At 40.2% G+C, this 23,415-nt stretch overlaps 1 protein-coding gene across 1 annotated transcript in view; it reads right to left on the minus strand.

Annotated features, from left to right (window-relative positions):
• The window catches only part of B3GALT1 (beta-1,3-galactosyltransferase 1), a 620,075-nt gene extending 597,652 nt beyond the window's left edge, over positions 1–22,423 (minus strand). The window contains exon 1 of the mRNA XM_075529500.1: positions 22,118–22,423. The gene's annotated coding sequence lies outside the window, so the exon portion shown is untranslated. The remainder of the gene's footprint in view (positions 1–22,117) is intronic.
• Between the last annotated feature and the right edge of the window lie 992 nt (positions 22,424–23,415).

The raw sequence follows: 23,415 nt of genomic DNA on the forward strand, positions 1-23,415 counted from the left end.
GTTAGTAACCTGACTTGTGGTTTGCTGCCTGTGGCTGGAATGTCTGAATTGCCCTACAGAGGATTCAACTATCTGCTTCTTTGACTTGCACCCAGTGGCCCTCATGACTTGAAGGACTGCCAGTGTATTAGCTGTCTTGTGGAAGTGCATTGCACTGAGCCATTTGGACTGCTCTATAGACTAATTATCTGTTTATTTCTTATGTTGCATATATCTATCCATATAAATATATATATATATAAAATCATAAGTGTCCTTGAATTGTTTCTCTAGAGAACAATGTCTAACATAATGGTCTACGATATTCTTCAGTCATAATTGAAAGTAGTCAGCTGCTTGAAATGCAACATTGATATATTTAGCAAAATGATTACTATGATTGTGATTCAGAGATGTTAAAACTGCTGGATAAATTAGTTTTGACACTGCTAAAGTTGGGGATAAAAATATGACACTGAACATGACTTTCAGAATAAGTAGGAAATACGTCCCCAGTTCCAACAAGAGTAAATCATAGAGCTTCTGAAAACTGAAATCCCTGCTTTCAATATTGTGGATGACTTCACAAGATCTCATATAATTAAAAAGTATCATCTTTCATAAATATTTATCATATACTAATGATATAGTATAGCTCTCATCTGAGTATTGGAAAAAATGAAAACAGAATGGTAGCTTCCCAACTCTATCTAAAAGAGGGAAATATTAACTACCAAGATTCAGTGAGTTACTTTTGTTCATGTAAGAGTATAAATCCACCCCTCCCCAATAAAAAAGCTATTAACTTAAATTTTTAAACTCAGTATATGAATAGAATCTTAATGGAGAGTGCTCCAACTTGGATTTTAAAATAAAATGTAATTTACTAATTTTAAGTTGAAATTTTACATAATAAGACAGCATAGCAAATTATATGACAGGTGAGATAAATAATAGAAACAGAATTACAGTCAATATCCTAACTTGGCTATATTATATATATATATATATATATATATATATATATATATACATACATATATATATATATGAAAAAGTCACAGAAAATAAAATTAAAAGATAAGGGAACTTTTCCATGGAATTCTGAAACTCCTCTCTGCTACTTATTAAGCAAACACACCGCCATCAAGTCAATTTGGGCACACAGTAACCGTTTTAAATATTTCTGAGGCTGTCAATCATGACAGGAGCTTTGTCTTTCTCCCCTCTACAAACAGAAGGGGGCTCCAAAAGGTTCGTGACAAATGGAATTAAAAGATCATGGAATTTTGCCACAAATGCTCTGAAGCCCCCATGCACGCGCATGTGTGAGTGTATGAGCTCCATAGTTTGAAGGCACCAGCTCCTCTGCAGGAGAAAGCAGAAGCAGTGTGCTGAGAGAGAGAGAGAGAGAGAGAGAGAGAGAGAGAGAGAGAGAGAGAGAGAGAGAGAAGAAATGTCCCTGAAGTTACACTTCCATCAGAGAGTCTTTTCAACATAGAGGAAAAAGTGGAAACTGCAATCATACTATTTCTTCCAAAGCTCATCAACAAAAGCAGTATACATTGTTTTTGAAACTTCAAAAGTGTTGTTTAATTTGTATCTTGCTCTCATATTTAATATCTACAAAATAGAGATGATAACAGCATCTGGCCCCTAAAATTTTGCCAAATATTAACCAGCTCTTCCACATCTATTACACATTATCATTACAAAAAATATTTACTTGTGCTATTTTTATTCATAATAGTGCTCTCGAATAATTATGTAGAAATTATTGTCTCATTTACTAAAGTCAGTTCTTAATTTTCACATTTTATGTTATCTTTACTATATAACCACACCTGAGTATTTAACTATCAATGACTTTTAAAATTAATATAATTTCAGAAGCACAGTGGCTGTGGAAGGCTTTTTGCTCACTCGGTTTGTTTTACAACAAAATATGCATAATTATTTTAACTATCAGCTGGTATTGGTAGGAAATATGAAAGTGAAATCTCTGAGTCTAAAACATAATAAAGATTTGGCATTGATTTCCATAAATGGTGCAGTAAGGCAAGATAGACAAATGTTATACTTAAGTAATCAAAACAAAAGAAAGAGTTCTTTAAAATTCAATCTGTTGTCTACTAATCACCCACACAGACAACATAGAGGAGGTCTATCAAAAGTGAGTCTTTTTAAGAGTTACACTGCTTTACTCCAATGTGTCTTTGGAAATGTCCCATTGACTCATTGGTGCACTGTGTTAAAAAAAATAACATCTTTATTAGGGAGAAAATTAAACTCAGTTCCCTTGACAGGGACGATAAGTATGTGGAATTGCAAAATATAGTGCTTGAAACATAAGATGACACGTTCATTCTCTTTGTGTTCTCTTTGAAATTAACTATGAGCTTAACACTTTGAAGATAATTCGATAATCAGCTGGGCAAAGATAACAAGATAGTCTATGCTATAAAATGTATTTCAATAAAGAGAGCTAATGTCATTGCATTCATTTGCCAAAGAGTTACTGGGGAAACACATGCTTCATAATGTTCCTTCCCACTTCACTCGAGTTAATAATGTAACTCATACATAGAGGTTCCTTTTTTCATTAGATTTTCATTATGCCTTTTTTCCGGAAGGATATGCAGCTAAATGGGCAAGTCTTATCTACTCCACGAGGGACAGCAATGTACGTGCACTGCCTTTTGCCTCGTTAAAATTTAGAGCGTCTTTAACAAAGCATAAGAAAGCAGTCTGTTCAGGTGAACTTTCGTCTATCTCTGATCTCATAGAGGTTGTGCATAATTGCCTTATTTCTAACTAGTTGTTTTTTTTTTAAGAAAGAGGGAAGACATTTATTGGAACCCCGATGAGAAACCCTAGAGGGGTCCAGCATACCCTACTGTGTAGGCATGCCCAGCAAAGAGTCACACTATTCACTGTACCCCCATGTCCCAAAGGGACTCCCCTTCAGTGGAGCCCCAAAGCCCCAGGACTAGGACATCTAACTAGTTCTTTTAAGAGAGAATACTACTAATAAGAAATATAGTAGTCATAAAAAGATTCCATAAAGATTACAGCTTTGGAAATCCTATGGGGCAGATCTACGTTGTCATATAGGGTTGTTATGAACCAGAGTCTACTTAAAGTCAATGGGATATTATTCTCTTAAATAGATGCACCAAAATGTATCATTGGACAGTTACTTCTGACTTTTTGTTGGACATAACACATCCATCCGCATTTTTAAACATATGACCTTTAAAATATTATGCATGTAATTTCCTTAGACTATATTCCCAGAAAGGGTATTAATGAATCAGAGAGTATGTATATGTTTTATATTTTTCACTCATATATTGCCAAATTGCTTTCCAAAGGGGCTGTGCCAATTGTAATTGCAATGAACAGTGCCTGTAAGCACCAGGTTCACTATATTCTTGCCAACATTAGACATGATTATTTTTAATTTTGTCATTTAGTAAGCGAATGAGTAGTCTTCATATTGTCCATGTAATTTATTCAGTCGAGAAGACTAGAGGATAGGAAAAGGCCAATACCTAAAATTAAAGAGCAATTTCACAAAAGCTCCTTAATCTAGTGTGTATCCTCATGACCAATATGATTAAGATAGATGCTGAAAGATTCCTGAAAAATGCTGAAATTAGATCAGATAAAAATAGGTTACAGATTTGATTTATGTTGATAGATAAGTGTACACCTGGCAGGAGTTTCTACGGTGATATTATGAATCCAGGTCTTTGATCCAGTCCTATTCAGCTCTATTAACTGTGTAACTAAACAAGGGGAAGGCAAGATAATCAAATTTGAAAATAAATGTATCATTTTAAAATTAAACAAATGCATTTTAACCAGTAACATCACTTCTAGGTCCTATTAATTGTATTATTAATTTGTTGCTTCTTTGTGTTAAAAAAAACTGGAAGTAATATAATTGCTCATCAGTAGGATTCTGGATGATACACAGAAATTATGACTATTTCAATCAACAGTATGCCAGAGGGTAGTAAGAACAAGAGGAAGCTTTTAAATATGGTTATAAAAAGTCTTCTACAATAAAGCCCACATGGAAGAAGCACACCAGCTGGTGCGATCACAAGGTGCCAAAGAGACCAGGTATAAGGCATCATGCAAAAAAAATATATATATATATATATGTGTGTGTGTGCGTGTGTGTGTGTGTGTGTATGTATATATATATATATATATATATATATACCATAGTGAATGAAGGGGGAAGTGCAGAGTGGAGACCCAGGACCCAAGTGTCGGTCACTGGAGATCCCCTCATAAAGGGGTTTAGGAGGGGAGATGGGTCAGTCAGGGTGCGATGTAGTACCGATGAAGAGCACAGCTTTCCCCAGATCCTGGATGCTTCCTCCCCCCAACTACCATGATCTGAATTCTACCTTGCAGGACTGGATAGGGCAGAGATTGTACACTGGTGCATATGGGAGCTGGAGGCACAGGGAATCCAGGGTGGACGATACCTTCAGGACCAGGGGTGTGAGGGGCGAGGCTGGGAGAGTGGAGGGTGAGTGGGTTGGAAAGGGGGAACTGATTGCAAGGATCCACATGTGACCTCCTCCCTGGGAGATGGATGGCAGAGAAGGGGGGTAAAGGAGACTCCGGATAGGGCAAGATATGACAAAAAACAATCAGTGGATTATCAAGGGCTCATGAGTGAGGGGGGAGCGGGGAGGGAGGAGGAGAAAAAAAAAAGAGGACCTGATGCAGAGGGCTTATGTGGAGAGCAAATGCTTTGAGAGTGATTATGGCAAAGAATGTGCGGGTGTGCTTTATACAATTGATGTATGTATATGTGTGGATTGTGATAAGAGTTGTATGAGCCCCTAATAAAATGTAAAAAAAGGAAAAAGAGTCTTCTAAAATGAAGGGGCTTAAAAAGTATGAAACAAAACATGAATATAATGTGTTACTTGTGTAAAACTGGAAGAAATGTATACTTTGTAGTGCTTGTTGGCAGGTGAGAAGACAATCTGGAAAGAGGGCAAGGGAGTAAAGAATAAAGGGCCAATTTGCGATTGGGAGATTTGACAACTGCTTACAAAGATTGAAGAGGATTTTTTTTTAAGTGGAATTGTGTCTTTTTACTTCAGTTTATACATATTCATAAGCTCCTCATTTTTCCCTCCCTCCCAACTGACCCCTCCCTTGTGAACCCTTGATAATTTATAAATTATTATTATTTTGTTATGTCTTACACTGTTCAGCGTTGAAGAGGATTTTTAATTAATACTTTTGGACCATATATATGTATTATCTATCTTAAAATTAAATACATTAATTTAAAAGAGTAAAATAATAACCAAATTGGATCCACCCTACACCCTGGAATAAAATTAATAGATTGTATATCCCCACAAACTACAAGAAGCCAATGTCTGCAAGGGAGAACAAGAGATGAACCAATTTTTATTTTCCTTCTCTGATTTTTCCCAATAATTTCATTATTTTCTCAAGCACAATTCATGAGATCATCAAAATTACCCTTTGCAAAACTCATCCAGTGTACTAAAGTAAATTGTTACTCATCCCTAGGTTTAAAAACTAAGAGGATCTGTATAGACATTTATCCAAGGAGGATATACAAATGGTCTATAACCACATGATGTGATGTTCAGTGTTGTTAATCCTTAGAGAAACACACATGAAACCCATAATGAGATACCAATCCACAACCACTTAAATGACTCCAATCAAAAAAGCCAAAAACCAAGGTGTGGGTAAATTAGAACTGTCGTCCATTTTTTGGGGGAGGTAAATACGGCACTTGCTCTGGAAAACAGCCGGGCTGGTGCTCAAAGACTGTTCCCATGTTGTTGCTGGGGAAGGGGGCGGGGGCTGCCAATGAATGTACTCCAACTCATAGTGATCCCATCTGCACGGAGAAGTGCTCCCTTGGATTTTCAAGATTGAGAGAGTTCAGAAACAGATGACGAGGTCTGCCTTCAAGGGTGTCTCTGTGTGGGGACTGGCAGTCTTTGGGGTGGGTATTGGGTCCATGGAGAAGTCCCAATGACAGTGGTGGAGTCAGCATTGTACTGCTAGCAGCAAGCGCAGTATCAGGGGTTTAAACCCACCAGACACTGGGCTGGAGAAAAATGAGGCTGACTGCTTCCATAAAGACCCACAGCCTCGGAGACTAGATCTAAGGTTGCTATGAGTTGGAATTGACTTGATGTCAATGAGTGGGATTCATGAAATTGATTTTTGGCTCATAGTACCTGAGCATCTAACAATTTAAGCCACCAAAGACTCTTTATATTTACCACATGACATAGCTATTTGACTCCTAGTAAATACTCAAGAGAAATAAAAATGTATTTCTACACAATATCCAATACCCATTCCTGATTTTAAAAAAAACACTCAACAAGACAGGAATAGAAGGGAAATTTGTCAACCTAATAAATGATGCATACAAAAAGGCAACTGCCAAAATCTTGCTCGATGGAGAAAAATTGTAAGCATTTCCACTACAAACAGGGAGCACACAAGTATGCCCCATAGAACCACTCTTATTTTCCATCGTCTTGGAAGTCTTAGCCAGCATCACGAGACAACAAAAGAAATCAAAGGAATATGGTTGGTCAAAGGAGTAAAGCTCTCACTATCTGCAGATGCCATGAAATTATATGACTAGGAAAAAAGATGGTTGGAAATAACTGAAATACTAGGCATCGTGGTGGAATACAAAATTAACATGCAAAAAGCAGTCGGTTTCCTGTACACTAATGAGGAGAGCTTGGAAAGAGACATCAAGAAAGCCGTATCGTTTATAATAATGCACAAAAGATTAAATACTTAGGAATAAATCTAACCAGAGAAAGAAAAAGATGTGTAAAATGAAAACTTATAGACCACTATTACAAGAAACCTACAAAAGACCTCCACAAATGGAAGACTGGGAATTGAGAAATCAAGGTGATAAAAATGAGTGTGAGCACACTAAATCTCATTGACTTGTAGCTTTTAAGCTAATAGGTTAATGGCTGCGAATTACGCTATTAAGAAAGAAGATTTTTAAAGTTTAATCACTCATATTCTATAAAACGTAGGAGGCCTGGTGGCGTAGTGATTACTCTTTGGGAAGCTAACTGCAAGGTCAGTAGTTTGAAACTACGAGCAGCTCCATGGAGAAAGACCAGGCTTTCCACTCCCTTAAAGGCTTACAGTCGTGGCACCTCACAGAGGCAGTTGTACCCTGTCCTTTAGAGTCGCTATGAGTTTAGGGGTGCTATGAGTCGGAATCAACTTGATGGCAGTGAGTTTGTGGGTTAACCCACCAGGCATGGTTCTGCCTCTATAATTGACGGTCACTGAAAGGATTGCCAGGATCTCCAATCCTTTGTGCAAGTAGTACCCAGTCACCTAAGTTTTGAAGCTGTACATGTTAGTAATCATGATTGTACTATTGCATGTATGATATATTGATTAGATATCAATAAAACTATTCGTTAAAAATGTTCATTAAAAATATCTCAATAAATAAATAAAAATTAAATGTGTCAGTCGAATGTTTTGCATCTAATTTATTTATACTGCCTTTTCTAGCTATTCTTTTGTGTGTCTGTTTTAGGATAGATTTATCTTTCGTCAAATTTTATAAGCAGTACCTACTTCTTGTGAAAATATCCAATCATGACACCACTATACCCAAACGGCAAGCATTAGTCTATATTGAACCCTTTCAGTTTATCAAAGTAAAATTTCATCTTTTGAATTATGTTTTGTTGCTATTATTTCAGTACCATTTTCCAATTTTATTATCAATACTTCCACATCATTTTCCTTATAGTACTATTACTTAACTATTTGTTAATTATTGACCAAATAAGGAGAAAGTCTACCTTTAAGCTACGACAAATGGCACAGGAGCGGAATGGGCGTCTGATTGAGTCCATGGCATTAATTCCTAGAAGTAGTAGCATCGAAGCACAATACCCCTGTGCAGTAGCTGTTAGTAACACATATCTTTCTTTGGAGGATGGCTTCCTTGGTACGGCTGGCAGACTGCTGTGATCCACTGACTGCACTGTGGGCGTGGACCCTAAATTAAGGCAGGTGTAGTCTCATCCCAGGGAAGCGTGTCTGCAGTAAACTGACACACGAACTGGAAAGAGTTTATGGCAGATTCATTCCCATACTGTAATGGGAAGCTGAGGAGACGCTGCTACTCTCATGGTAAATGTTCTCTCTGCAGCCATGCGTTTCTTTTCCAGTTCTTTCGATTTGAAACATGGCAAAGTACTTTTCTTTTAGTTGTCGATCTTACTCCTTAAGAGCTCTAAAATTTATTCCTATGGCCTACAACCAAAAACAAATGTTCTGCAAACATCAGTAAATTCTTACCAGAAGTGTATAAGCATCTGCAGACGATCTCATGTTCATTATCATTTATAAATTAATGAACCCTCATTTACAATCTTTGCTATTAAACAAAATACTCACTGACTACCATTGAGTTGATTCTGACTCATGACAGCGTAGTGATTTAGCGGGGAATTATTCACTGCAAGGTAAACAATTCAAAACAACAAGCCACTCATTGGGAGGAGTCAGGCTTTCTACTCCTATGAAGATTTATAGTCTCTGAAAGTCAAAGGGGGAGAGTTCTACTCTGTCCTGTAGGGTTGCTATGAGGTTTAGCTATGTTGATAATTCACATTTATTCTTATCATTAAGTCAAAAATTTAGGTTCTTAAGAAATTATACATTTCCTTTTTTCATAAACTATCAATTATTTTGTTTTCAGAAATCCACTCTGCTTTAGATATATAGATATCCCCAGTCATACTGCTTCTTGTGCTCCAGTTGTGTGCAAAGCAGGGAATACACTGTTGACTGAAATCCTCTCTTCAAGAAGTTTACACCCTAGTGAGGGAGATGGGCGTACCCGGGGAATTATAATACTGGGACATAACTGTGCTGAAAGGAGAAAACAATGAAAGAGTAAATCTTCAACTGTTAGTGGCAATTTGCATTGCAAAAACTTTCCTTGGGTCTTCATTTTTTCCCTTAGAAGTTGGTAATTTTTATTTGACTCTTTATAGCTTTTTCTCACTAGACTTATATTTAAGAAATCTGTGTTTGGGTTTTTTTGCCTTCTAGCAGTATAGTTTTTTATATTAGCTATTTCATGTGACATTTATTTTAAAATGTAATGTGAATCAAGGAATGTACTGTTATGAATAATTATTCAATTTTCCCAGCAGCACAAATTGATAATATATTTTTTTTCTCCATGGATTTGTGGTTACTTTATATGATACTTAATCTTTACATATTTCAGAGAGGGTGTCTGAGCTAAAATATATTATTGTTTTGCAAGTATCTTTTAATAAGTGATGGTATAACTTTCCCTAAATCCTTTATTTTTATCTAATACAACTTTTGTGATTATAAGTCAATTTTTATTCCATGAAAATTTTTAAATCTCTGTAAAATTTTTTCAGCAATATCTTTGGAATTTACTTGGCATTTTATAGATCATGTTTTTTCAGTCTGGGAAATTTCTTTACTTTTTGACATTTATTATTAATGTCCCTTAGTAAAAGCTTGAATCTTAATCTCCTCTGGTTCTTGGCTTACTATAATATAATGTCATGAGAAAATCCCCGACATCATTGAAATAACACTTTAGAACACTGAAAGTACAAATATGAAAAAAGATAAAGATAAATGTAGTTAGTTGGATAGAAGAAAGCAACACAAAGGAGAAAAATAATGATTAGCTAAATCCTAAATTACAAAACCATCAAGTAATTTTGAGATCAGTTTTTTGGTATTAATTAGCAGTGTTAGGAACTGAACATTGTCTTTTATTTCTTTGGTTCAAATAATCACTAAAATTGCTTAAGAGATGCAACCCATCATTTATTAGGTATTGCTTATAATAAAACTAACTGCCGAGTCAATTCCAACTTATAGCAACCCTACAGGATAAAGAGGGATACTGCCTCTTTGGCTTCCCAAGACTTTAAATCTTGACAGGATGAGACAGTCTCATATTTTACCTGTGGAGCTGCTGGTGGATATGAACAACTGAGCTGTAACTAGCAATTCAATGACTAACTAACTAAGGCATCAGGACTCCTATCAGTGCTAGGACCCAAGAAAAGTCACCCCAAAATATTACATAGAGCCCTAGTGTTATCTGCATAGCATATAAAAGCATTTCATATTCAAAGACCAAACAGATAGCAGCCACCGTCACTCAGAACCACCTGCAATACATGAGTTATGAAGCACCCATATGGTTGCAAGTTTGCATTTTAAGACAATGAAGTATGTCTTTAAGGTCCTGCCCAAGTTTTTTGAGAGTGTCTGGTAATATATATTTTTCTTTTCTTTTCCTATCCTTGAGTGGCAAAAGTATTAATAAACTCCTATCCATGCAGGTCCCCATTCTAAGATTCACTTTTTTTAAAAAGTAAATTTAATGAAGACGCTCAACATGTTCTTAACAATTTTATTCTGATCTTGGAACATCTGAGAATTAAAACTAAAAAGCATAGACATAATTTTGCTATTTATAGACAGATTTTTTTTAGCTATCTTAACTAGGTTTTTGACATGCTTCTTGGTGTTGTAAATTGACACATTTCTTGGAATTGTAAATTTCTATCCTAGAAGTTTCAAGTTGGTGGAATTTCAGGTTCCAGAGCCATAAAGAAAATCAAGAGCATGAGACAATCAATAAAAGCTAAAGAGAAGGATTGTTGAATGTACAATTGATCTGTTCTGTAAGTCTTCACCCAATTTACAATAAACAGCTTTAAATGAAAACTTAAAGATCTGTTGCACAATTGTCAGCTGCAGATACAGTTAAAGTAGCAAATGACAGGACACACTGGGTCATGAAAGTGGCCAGAACACCAGCTACCCTGTCAGCACCAGCAAAAGCTCACACAACAAATGAAACAGAATACTTTCAACAATGTACTGTCCCAACCCTGTGGCATTGCCTATTAGAAATGGGTTAAGTTTGAGGATTCTAAACATTTTTTAGAATATTCGTTGAAAACAGTAAATGTCCTGTCTAGAGGCAATGCAGACAAACATTTTGGATCTGCCATTGTCTGTATTTACATGGTTGGCATGATTTCCAGGATAGCCTGGAAAGTATGTGGCTACTTTGAGGTTCTTTATAATAATTTAAATTCAGTTCTGCACAGTTTATTGAGAGAACACTTCCTAAATTAAACAAAAACAATGGAATACTTTTTAATAGTAGTGGAAAGCTTTTAGAAGACATGGTGAAAGTAAAATTGCTTCCCCGAAGGATAATGTCTCCAAATAAATTGAAAAGAATAAGGAAATAACCAGTCGGAGTTATGCAGCTGTAGCCTTTGTCTGCCCAATAGTAGTTACAATCTCTTTTAAAATATTCAAGTAGATGTAAGAAGCCTTCAGAAATAACCCACACTGGTTGGTCTAATGCAGAAATTTGCATCATGATAAAAAGAATTGTCCAAGTCCTGTGAAGACATTAAAAAATTCAAAATAAACTTGAAATTTTGATAAAAACTCCTGAAGCTTCTCTTCTCCAGATGTATGTCCATTGATAAGCATGTTAACAGGAATTACAGAAGCAGAATTATGGATGAGTGGAAACAGCAGAACTATCTTTCGTACCGGGAGCAACCACTGAATTGATAAGCCAAGTAAAACAAGATATAGAAATAATTTAAAAGTCATTCCAAACAGCATTTCCTAGAAAAAATAGATTGGGTCAAGGTTCAAAACTGTAAACAAGAAAGGGTCAGAATTCCCTATATCATCATGATCCTTTGACCACGTTTTTGCTGAGCGCCATAATCTAGTCGTGGGATGGAAGAAGCTTATCGAGCGTTCTACTCCCTGTTTGCAATTGGATTGCATCCAGAGCTATCGGTGGGAGCTGGTAAAATGCTACAGAACAGTTTGGGAGACCTTCATTTCACGGAATTAATTGGAATGATAAACTTGCACAGATTTTAAAACAGAAGAAACAAACTAAACAAAGCAATTTAACGTACTTATGACAAAAGGTGGGCTGTCCCTGCCAACCAAATAAGTTGGAGTCTGTTTGGGGCTCCAAACCTGGGAAGCATCATTTGCCCTCAAGGCCCATGCTCAAAGGACATGTTGATTTTAGACAAGTCCTACCTTCAAACGGCTATAAATCCGTGTTACTTAGGTTTTGCAAAACTCCACAATGGCTTTTTCCAAACTATGGTGTTATGGCAAGCTTCATTTCTAAAAAATATTTTCAAAATAAAACTCTCAGCTGAGGTGCACCTTGTCATACTTAACAGTGACTGTGTAAACCACTGGACTGGATAATTCATAAAGAATATGGGAAGTATTTTCTGTTTGCCAGAGGCTTCATTGCCTGGACCATCCTCCAGCCTCTGCTCTGGTAGGAAGAACTAATGTCAAAATAGAAATGCAATTGGTCAAATGATGTGAATCTTTGAATTGAACATTAACTAAGTACTTCCTTTTGTCATTCTAAGTTTAAAAACTACTCCATTTGGAACCCATAAATTAGCTCCATATGAAATTATTACCAGAAGACTCTTCTTTGTTTTTCCATTTATTCTCTTTCAAATTTGATTCAACCTGCATTACTAAATTATTGGCAATCCTTAATGCAACATTCTGAACAAAACCTGTTACAAGATATAGAAGCCTTTCATAAGCAAAGCTTGGAGTTACTGAGACTATGCACCATTAAATCTGGAGATTATGTATACTGGAAAGACATCAATTAAAAAATCCACTTGATCTATTATTGGAGAAGACTATATTTAGCCCTTCTTACAAATGCTTTTGATGCCAAATTACAAAGGAATAAGCAAACTCATTGCCATCGAGTCAATTCTGACTCCTACAGGGAAACAAACCTTAGATCCATTCTTTTCCGTTAAAGAAGGCTCCAACACTTACTCAGACTGGCCAACCTAATGAACACTTAAGCACGCCATGGCCAGAAGGTGGCTGTGCCAGAAATAGACGGCTCTTCCCAATGCCACAGAAGACTTCATGCAAATTCTTGAGCGTGTCAAGCTTTGTTTAATGCTAATTGCGTTTGCCTTGTTTTATAAACTTAGATTGATTAACGAGTAAGAATTTTCCATGTAGACAATTGACAATTCTGTGATTTGTTTCACATTTATAGCAATTTTCCCTTTAATTTCTATATAGTATTATTTTAACTTTATCCCTTGTTCTGGATTTTCCCCCCATGAAAACAAAGTGTCTTCATTATAAAATTTATTTTAGGTTGACTCATCCCAATTATCCTAACTCCCATTGAAACCTGGGACCTAGTGCAGTCAGTAAGCCAATACAGGTAACTTAAGCAATTGCTAGATCAACCATCTTTGTTCCTGGTCTGGGTATAAAAGTCCAGAATTGTTAGTGTTCTCTGTATCCAACTACATTACCTTACCTAATGTGCTCATGGATCTGAACTTCACTTTAAAGAAGCTATGTGTGTCTAATTATGGAACTTCCATGGGCATGATTCTATCTCAAATGTCAAAATTTAATTTAACCAGGGAATCTAAACAAATTATACTCTTCCTGCATAAACTGTCTTACCATTCAGAGGAGTACTCAATTGTTTTGAAATTGGTGTCAAGAATGGGACAACCATTTAACTCTGTATTTAAAACCGCCTCGGTACTGTGTATACTCATGTATAAGCCCAGTTTTTCAGCGCCGTTTAATGCAGTTTTTGTAGAAAAATTAGGTGTCTCGGCTGATATTTGGGTCAGTTTATACTTGGGTATACACAGTAATACATGACTTGGTTAAATTCACATTGCAGCCTGTCAGCTTGTGTAAATAATAGTGCAAGATGCTGCCTTTGTAAACAAACAAACAAACAAAATCTATATAACACAGTAAGTTTGGGATGATTTTGTTTTTGTAAGAATTCTTTAACAAAAGATTGACTTGGACAGATGAACCCATTTATTCCTTTCTTATATAACTCTACTGGAAACTATTATTTGTGAACCAATAGAGTATGTTTGTTTTTTGTGGGGAATCAGATTACAATAATATAAGGAAACTGAACCCCAACAATGAACCTTATGATTAGACATTACCCTACTTATTTACATAGCTGGCATCCAACAGGTCAATTCACATTAGATTTCTTGGGGTTTCCATTCTATATTCACTCTTAGAAATGCATATTGGATCAAAATGTTAGAAATCTGTCCAGAGACAGAAAGGAGATGGTGAGGAACCGCTTTGTCCCTTTATGCCTTGGGCCTGCATCCCTCAACTGGTAAAAGCCTTGTACAATCCACCCGCCAGCATGTAATGAATGACAGAAACAGATGTCGATGGCACAGAAGGTAGACGAAATCCTTTAATTCGCTCACTAACGTTTTATTAGAAAACAAAATTGCCCTTGACTTTATTCTAGACCAACAAGGACTGCCAGAAAAATGGACAAATCCATCTTGGAGAAAGCACATCTGAAAGGTTCCCTATAAGCAAAGATGGCACGGCTTGCTCTAACCTCTTAGAAGACATCATCAAGAAGGACCTCGCTCTTGGTAAACTGGAGAGGCAGTGGAAATCAGGAAGAACCTCAATGAGATGGATTGATAGAATGGCTGCAACATGGGATTCAAACGTAGCATCGCAAATAAATCCTGATGTACTTAGCCTGAATACCTCAGGAGAAATGGAACAGGGTAACCGAGAAGTGAGAGGGGAAAGAAGTGAAATGGGTACATCTTCTTGAGCACAACTCCATGTTTCTAGATATCAGTACTGAGCTGTCAAATGGTATTATTTATTAGAACCATTTCTATTCTACCAACTGGATCTGCCTGCAATAATTGCCATTTTAACTACCCCCTTGCAGTTGTTAAAAACAACAACAAAAACCCTCTCTACCATCAAGTCAGTGCTAACTCATGGCGTCCCTGTAGACAGCGTAGAAATCCCCTTGTTGGTTTCTGAGACTGGTACCCCCTGATGGGAACAGAAAGCCCCTCAAATCAGTTGCAACTTGTCGTGACCTTGTGTAACAGAACCAAACACTGCGCCAAGCTGCACCATCTTCATAATCACTGCGGTGATGGAGCTCCTTGCTGAGCAACTAAATCAACCATCTCAGTGACGTGCCACTGAGCCTTTGCCACTGAGCCTCTTGGTAACCAAGAAAGATGGTCTTCTCTAGGACCGGGCCTTCTTGATAGCCTAAGTACACAAAGCCTGGCCATCCATGCTGGTAAGGAACATTTCAGCTATACTTTTCCCAAAACACATCAGTCCATTATTCTGGCATTCCATGGCATATTTAATATTCTTTGCCAACACCATAATTCAAAGGCATTAGGTCTTCAATCTTCCACAGCCATCATCCAGCTTTGGTAGGCATATGAAATGATTGAAAACTTCATGGGTTGAGCAGGTTTACATAATTTCTCAAAGGGGTATCTTTGCATCTTAACCCTTTATAAAGAAATCATTGTAGAAGATTTGCCCAAAGAACTACATCATTCACTTGATTTCCTGATTGTTGCTTCCGTGACCACTGATTGTGCGTCTAAGAAAAGCGAAGTTCTTGAAAACTTCAATCTTTTCTCCATTGGTCATGATGCCTCTTATTGGTCCAGTTTTAAGGATTTTTATATTTTTATAGTGAAGTGTTATCCCTAGAGAGTACTCAAGTCCTCTTTAATATCAGCAAGCAAAGTTGGGTCAACTCCTTAGCGCAGGTAGTTAATGAGCCTTCCTCTCATTCTGAATGCCGAAGGATCCTTCACCTGGTCCTGCTTCCCAGATTACTTCCTCAGCACACAGATGGCACATGTATGGTGAATGGATACAGCCTGACACAACTGCAATGCCTTACCAACACATATCACATACTTGCACTCCAAATGCAAGGTCACATTCAATTGCTACACACAAGTAAAGATACTTTGAAAAACAATTCCACTGTAGCAACGAGTCCCTTGGCCTTATCAAGTTGTTTCTGTGGATCTGGCATTGTTTCACACGTACCCTCCATCTGAAAGATCACAGAGGCCGAGGGCCAAACTACGGCCGTCGGCCCAGTTACTCTTCAACGGACAGCATTTTGGATCCTTGAACGTCTACTGCAAGTAAGTGGCCATCTAGCAACTCAAGAAAAGTAAGTCAAGGCAAAAAAAAAAAAAAGGCAATCTGATCATCATAATAGAGAATGTCTATGAAAATACTTGATCAAAAGGAAGGAATGGTGAGCGTTTCTCAAACTTTACAACCAAGTCACCTGGCATGACTGAGGTTTCTTTGCCAGTCTGACTACTTAGAAGTTAATCCTGCTGGAAAATCTTCAGACTGTTTGCTAATCAGGTCAAGAGTTACTCGTTAGATGTGAAGATGCACCACATAGACCAAGACATGCCTGAAGGTGTCAAGAGGATGTGCTACAAGATTCTTTTTTCTCCTAATGTTCTAGAAAATTTGCAGGGGGCCTGTCTCCTGCAATTTTCTTCAGCATTTTATTTCCAGCCATTAGAATGTTTTGTAAGCCGTACCATTTACTTACCAGCACAAAACGGTAGAAAATGAAGATGTACTAATGTTAATAGGCAACTGGCAAGGTATGTAATAATACTTGTAGTAACTGAATGAACCTAGTGGCTAAATGTTTATGCGCTGGCCTGAGAACCACTAGTTCGGCAGTTTGAAAGCAAGAGCCACTCCTCAGGAGAAAGATGAGATTTTCTACATCCATAAAGCGTTATCATCTTGGAAACCCACAGGAGCAGCTCTACTCTCCCCCACAGGGTTACTGAGCAGGCATCGACTCAGTGGCAGTGAGTTTGGTTTTAACATCTTAGTAATAGTATAAAATAAATTAAAAGTTGCTAGAACTGAATCTACTTTCAACTGAGCAATTACTATCAGATGCCTAAATAAAAGTTCTTACATACACTAAGAAAGTAGAACTAATCATCTTGTTTTCCAGCTTCAAGTAGGTGGTTCCTATTTAGCTCTAGTCTAACCTTTCCCTAATCCACAGAATGTGTCTTTGTTGCTAACTATGTTAACATTGGTCTCTTTGTTTATTTGCATTTTTTAACAATGCTTTCGTGAAGTTTTGAATTTGGTGAAGAGATGAACCTGTGCAAAAATGTAACGCTATGAATAATACATACATTCTTGATTCTCAATTAAGAAACTACTTTGATGGCAGTATCAGAAGACTGTTCCCATCTCCTGAAACTAGCCTGGATGCCAACAATCATGAAAACTTCCCCAAATGATGGAAATTCAATTATATATATATATATATATATATATATATGTATTGTGTGCCCTGCACTAATATTTCATCATAATAGAACTTATGAATAAATTGGTATTAATTCCCTGTGCGGTATAGTTTCCTGGAAGCACAATTTCACTTTTCCCTTTATATGAAAATATCATTTGCAAACCAATTTTTGAATGTCAAGCTAAGTTCTATTCATCTGAGGGTAGGAAATACTAATTCTTTTGAGATGTAAGCAAGAGACCCTAAAGAAAATAGCAGAATGGGAACAGTAGGTAGTGAAACTGGAACCACACAACTTCCTAATTTATGCCTAAGAAAATCGAACTGGGCTAAAATATTGCAAGGTTTTTTTTTTCTGTAATTTGGACTAACTGCATAACCAAATCGATTTTAAATTAAATAAAGTCAAACTTACTTAAACTTTTTTTAAATTTTGACTTTTTAATTAGAAAAATCTATTGGTGATTTTCTTCTTTTTCGGTGAATACACTTACTGGCAACTCTGTCCCTGAAACCTTTATAGGTTTGTGTCAGCCTTCATAGCGGTGTGTGGGTACGACCTATTCAAAGTGGAAGAAACAGAGTCTGTGTCTTTAAAATTATATTTGTGAACCATTTCTGACTACTACCAACTCACGAACCCATTCTCAATGAGACCATGCAGATTTCACTGTAAGTAGTCACAAATGCCTTTCTAAATGCTAACTTAAATATGGTAAAGGTAAATGTTTCCCGTTTTAGTCCCTCTGGAAAATGTTACTTGGTTCTACGGATATTTTGAGTATATATCTCCTTTTACCTTCAAGGCCCGTATCTAGTGCCACGACACCGCTGCGGTGTTTTAATCAGAGCTTAGGGGGAAAGCAGAGCTCTAGTGGAGTAGCAGCTATGCATTGGGCAGCAATCCGGAAGGTAGCAGTTCGAAACCATCACCCACTCCTTGGGAGAAAGACCGGGCTTTCTGCTCTACGCTAGAGTTACAGTCTAAGAAACCCAGTATAGGGTCACTATGAGTTGGCATCGACTCAACGCCAGCAAGTTTGGTTTAGGGTTACGGTTTATGGAAAAATAGCGAGTAGCTGCAATCACTCATGGCCATGTTGACACTGCAGTTCCTCAAATAGTTTAATTGTATATAGGGTATTTGCAGGGATGTGTTGGTGAAAAAATGAGATGGAACAGTTGGGTCATGGAATAAGTAAAACAAAATCGCTTAATAGGAGAGAAAGAGTCTATATAACATATTTACTCAATATGTTTTTGCTTGTGATTTATCTCACTCCTGTAGGCGGCTTCAGGAGACCTTGAGGGACAGTTGCTAAGAACTGGACTGCTGACCAAAAGACCAGCGGTTCAAACCCACCCGCTACTCCGAGATGAATCCATGGCAGTGGGTTTCTCTTAAGATGTACAGCCTTGAACGCCCACAGAGCAGTAGTTCTACTCTGTCCCATCAGGTTTTCTGAACAACTTGAAAGCAACAGGTTTTGTTGTATTTTCAAAATAGAAGATATTCTCCAGGATGGCGGGGTCTTTATTTGTTTATTCTCTGATATACCTCAAGCACACATAGGAAGAGTTGCCGTACACCGTGTTAACTTGTAACGCACTAACCCAGCACTGCCATACATTAATAAAAGACACAATATATGAGACATGTTCGCCCACCTAATGTATGCCATTCACTCAGGAAGGCTTGGCAACGTTGTTTCAAATGCAGGGCATTTTGACATAGGCTCAGAGAACCTTTTCTGTCCTACTCTATCAGAAGAGGCCTGAGTTATGAAAAGGCATTTCTGATTTACTTAACTTGTCCATGTTCTTAACACAATATTAAATATTTCCCTGAAGCTTTTCTTTTTTAAAAAAGAGCCTTGTCATTAATTAATGGAAAATAAAATGCTACTCATATAAGTATCAGTGATTTGTCTGTAAAGATACCAACTCTAAACATGACCTGTTTTACATATCTAAAAAGTTACAGATCATATGCTCAGCACTCACATACATTGTTTTACTTTCCATAATATAAGTGATCTTTTTAGAAAAGCTACCCATTGAGTATTTAAATTAAAATGTAATATAGGTCAAAAAGTACATTTGGTGGCCTGGAGTCTTAACAAGTTGACATTTACTTGAGTTACTAAAATCCATCGAGAAAATATGGCAGGTGCAGTGCTTGGGCTGCCTTTCAGCAAAACAAGTCAAAATTAAAGCGCATTTGCAGAACTGGCAGAACTTGAATCCTTTCTACAAACTAAGTGGTCACCGCTTCCTGTTCCCTATCATCTAGGTGTGTGCAAGCGTCCTGCATACACCCAGGAGTACTTCTTTCTAATCCCGTTCAACAATTCATTACTCCTTCTCCTCTAAGATGCGTGCCGTAGGCACAGTTCTCTGTAACTTCATTTTACTTCTATATTATCTTAGTGGCTTAGAAAATATCTTTGAATAGATATTTATACATAGAAAACATTTTCCAGAGAAAGTGCCCTTTCTCTCCCCAAAAGAAAATCTTAAAATGAGTGGGCATGGAGCCTAATTCCCTTTGATGACTTGTGACCAACCCCCCAAAATGATGCAGCGGTTTTACAAGATTTTACTTGACAGCAACACGAACAACTACATTCTTAGTAGTTAATTTTTTCCCTTAGGATTCCCTATATTTTCTGTTATTGGCAACTCAGTTTTATATTTGTTTTTAAATTACTATTTAATAATGTATAAGACATTTTAATCTCATTTCCTGATACCAACTCAAAGGGGGCAATGGCTGTACCAGCTCAGAGTATTGGCTAAATGAAACATGAAATCAAAACAACTGCTCAATAAGTTTAATAACCTTAACAAAAATCCTGAGTTATACCAACTAAAAGACTGCAATATGAAAATAATCAGCATAAGTAAATATTGTACAGAAATATCTACAACTGCTAGCCTACACTCTTCATCTGGAAACAGTAGGTTACCAGATATGACGACTGTTAAGAAGAAAATATTTAGCATTAGTTTTCAAGCCCAAATGCGATGTGTAAGTGTTCAAATAAATTAGTACTAAATTTCCACTTATCGTTCGTTAGTTAATTGTTTAAAATGCGCACCCATTCGTGCACAAAACTAACAGCGCTGCTAGCATACCAGAAAATGTTTAATCATCTGATTTAGAATCATTTCCATTGCTGAATTAAAAGAAAACAGAACCTTTGCCCTTCCTTCCCTGTGCCTGATAAAGGGGAATGACATGTCTGATAATTTGGACAGCTCCCTCATTTATTTTTTAAAGCAGTATTTCTGGTAGATGTCATTCTTGCATTTTCTTTGTTTTACCAAATCAGAAACAAAGCCAGCCAACGTGGTTTCTGCGGTTTAGGTTTGTTTTGTTTTTTGTTTCTTGGCAAAAGAGTACATCTCCAAATGACAGAGATGACGGAGCCAAGGAACATAACGGAGAGTGACATCCTCCATTGAAGGTCCCGCTCCTTGTCGGGACCGTTTTTTGAGAAAAAAAAAATCAAAGCTCCTAATTGGCAGGCAAAGAGCTGCCCTCTACATTTCCATCCCCTGCTGCAACCCCATCACATGTGCCAGCCACCGGGGTCTGTCCCCAGCCTCGCCAGGGTCAGGTGCGCTAGGACGTGCTGAGATAGTTCAAGAACTTTCCCAAGCAGAGCCTGCGGCGGAGAGAGCCTGCCTCCCTACAGAACAAGCTGTGCGAGGAAGTTGGCGCGCCCGGGATCGCGATGGAGAGAGCACTGAGCTGGGGCGCCCGGACTGGCACCCTCCTTTGCAGCGGCGCAGAAAAATCTGCCTTCTGCTGAAAGGCTTGCAGACGGAAATAAACTTTCCGCGGCCGTGCACAATCAAAGGAAGCCGCGTGAGCTCTCCGGAAAGATGGCCACAGAACCCTGATGGCACTTGGTGGGGAGCGCGCGCCACCCCAGCAGGCCAGGACCTTGCTGGGAGCGCGGAGCCGCCCACCACAGCCCGGGACGCGCCCGGTGCTTCCTTCCCAGCCCGAGGGCGCACCCGCTGGGGAGGTGGCTGCTGCACCTGGATGAGTGGCCGTCGCGCCCCTGGCCCCGCCCCCCCGGGCGCTCGGTCCAGAAGGGGCACCCCGCCCCGCGCCCGCTCGGGCAGCCGCTCTCTGCGTGGGGCCGTGCTCGCCCTCCGCTCCGCGCGCCACAAAAGTGTGGCCACCCTGAGAGGCTTCCGACCACAGAAAGTCGCCACTCCCCAAACCTAGTGCCTCCTTGGCGCTTCCTTCCCCAGCGAGGCAAGCCAACCTTTACTTTGTGTCCCTCCCCCCAACCCCCCCCATTGCCATGGCCGCCAGCCAAGTCCCTAAGGCAAACGGGGACTTCGGGTGGGGGCTCCTGTCCCCAGGCGCGCGGGGTCCCCAGCTCGCGCTCGGCCAGGAGGCAATAAAGTTCCATTGACCTGGCTCGTCGGGGCCGCGGCAGACTTTGGGGTGCCCCTCCCGCGGAGTCCAGGCACCCCAGTCACTCCATCCCAGCCGGGCTCCCTGAAGGACGTCGGTCCACGTGAGGGGGACCGGCGGCTCTCCCTGCAAAGTGCCCACGCCCGCGTGCGCACACACCCGCATACACGCGCACACACAATGCCATCCCCGCGCTGTCAAAGTCCGCCGAGGCGGGCGCGGGGAGCACCGCGCGGGCAGCAGCGACGCGGGCGCGGGCTTCAGCCTCGCCGGGCGCCCCGAGCACCCCAGCCGGGATGCCCGTAGCACCGCGAGTCTCCGAAGCCCGAGAGAGCGGCGCCGGGGGCCGCGCAGGGCACCGCCGGGTCGCACCTTACCCGTGGGGCGCGTGGTCTGCGGCCGCTCCGCTGGCCCGTGGGCCACAGGGACGCTGCAGCCGGGGTCCCGCGGGTGATGCTGCTCGGCTGCCGCTGCCCCGAGCCCGGGCGCCAGCATCACTTCTCCCCGCCTCCGTCTCCTCGTGCTGCGCTCGCTTGGCTGCCCCCTCCCTGGCAGCCGTGGCCGGCCCGGCGGCGCCGGCGGCGCGGCGGGTGGGCAGCGGCGGAGGCGGAGGCGGAGGTGGAGGCGCCCGCGCGAGCTCGCCCCGCTGCAACAGTCGGAGCAGCCGCGGCGGCAGCCCGAGCACCGAGCCCGGCCGCGCTTCTTCGGCGAAGGCTCTGGCCTCGGCGACTGACAACGCCCGGCAGCCAATCGCGGCTGCGCCCCGCACGGCGGGGGGAGACCAATCAGAGCGGAAGGCCCAAGGTTTTCCTCCGCCTTTGCTCAGCAGGCTTGTTTCCGGGAGAGGCGGTGATGCTGATGGGCTTTGGGATGGGGGCGGTGCGGGGGGAGACAGGGGTGGGGGGCTCTGGGCCCGGGAGCCCTAGGTGCGGCCAGCATGCAGGGCCCAGCCCGTGGCATTTTCAGCCTGCAGGAACCCGGAGACTGGGCAAGAAAGGGCGCCCTGGGGTGACTCTCCCCAGAGGCTCGGGCCCGCTCTTCAGCGTCTTGGCATCGCTGCGTGGTGGTCGTGGGACGCGACTCCGAAAGGCGCTGCCGAGAACGAATCCCCGGAGGTGGACCCCGTCCGGAGGGAATCACCGGAACAGTCACCAGACAGCGCCCCCGTCCTCCCTCCTTCGCCAGCGCTGGCAGCCCAGTGGAGTGGTACTTCTTAGCCTGTGGAGGCTCCTTTTAGAATCAGCCCAGAACTGTTGGGCTGCACCGGAGACACAACGCAAAGAGTTCCCAAAGTTGTAGGTCCAGGGGACCGTTTTCTGTCTGTTCTGCAAACTCCTCCCATCCGCCGCACCCTTCCTCCCACCAGAACACAGATCCTTGAGAAGCAATGGAGAAAGATAAATGCCATCCTGGGTTTGGGATGCCATCTGTCCTTGAGTATGTCTTTTAGTGGAATCTGTAGGTAAATCGGACCAGGTACATAAGGTTCTTACTTAGCATCAATTAGATAAACCTCCGTCTTCGTTTATCGTAGTTAGGCTTCCTTTGTATGCTTATAGAAGACATTTTTAAAACGACGTCCGCTTAAATGTCTAAAACATAATAATGCAGTATGAAATAATACAGCAATATAAATCACTGCATACTGTAAAGACACACCCCCCTCCAACTATGG

The sequence above is a fragment of the Tenrec ecaudatus genome, chromosome 13, assembly GCF_050624435.1.
Source record: "Tenrec ecaudatus isolate mTenEca1 chromosome 13, mTenEca1.hap1, whole genome shotgun sequence".
Taxonomy (NCBI): Eukaryota; Metazoa; Chordata; class Mammalia; order Afrosoricida; family Tenrecidae; genus Tenrec; species Tenrec ecaudatus.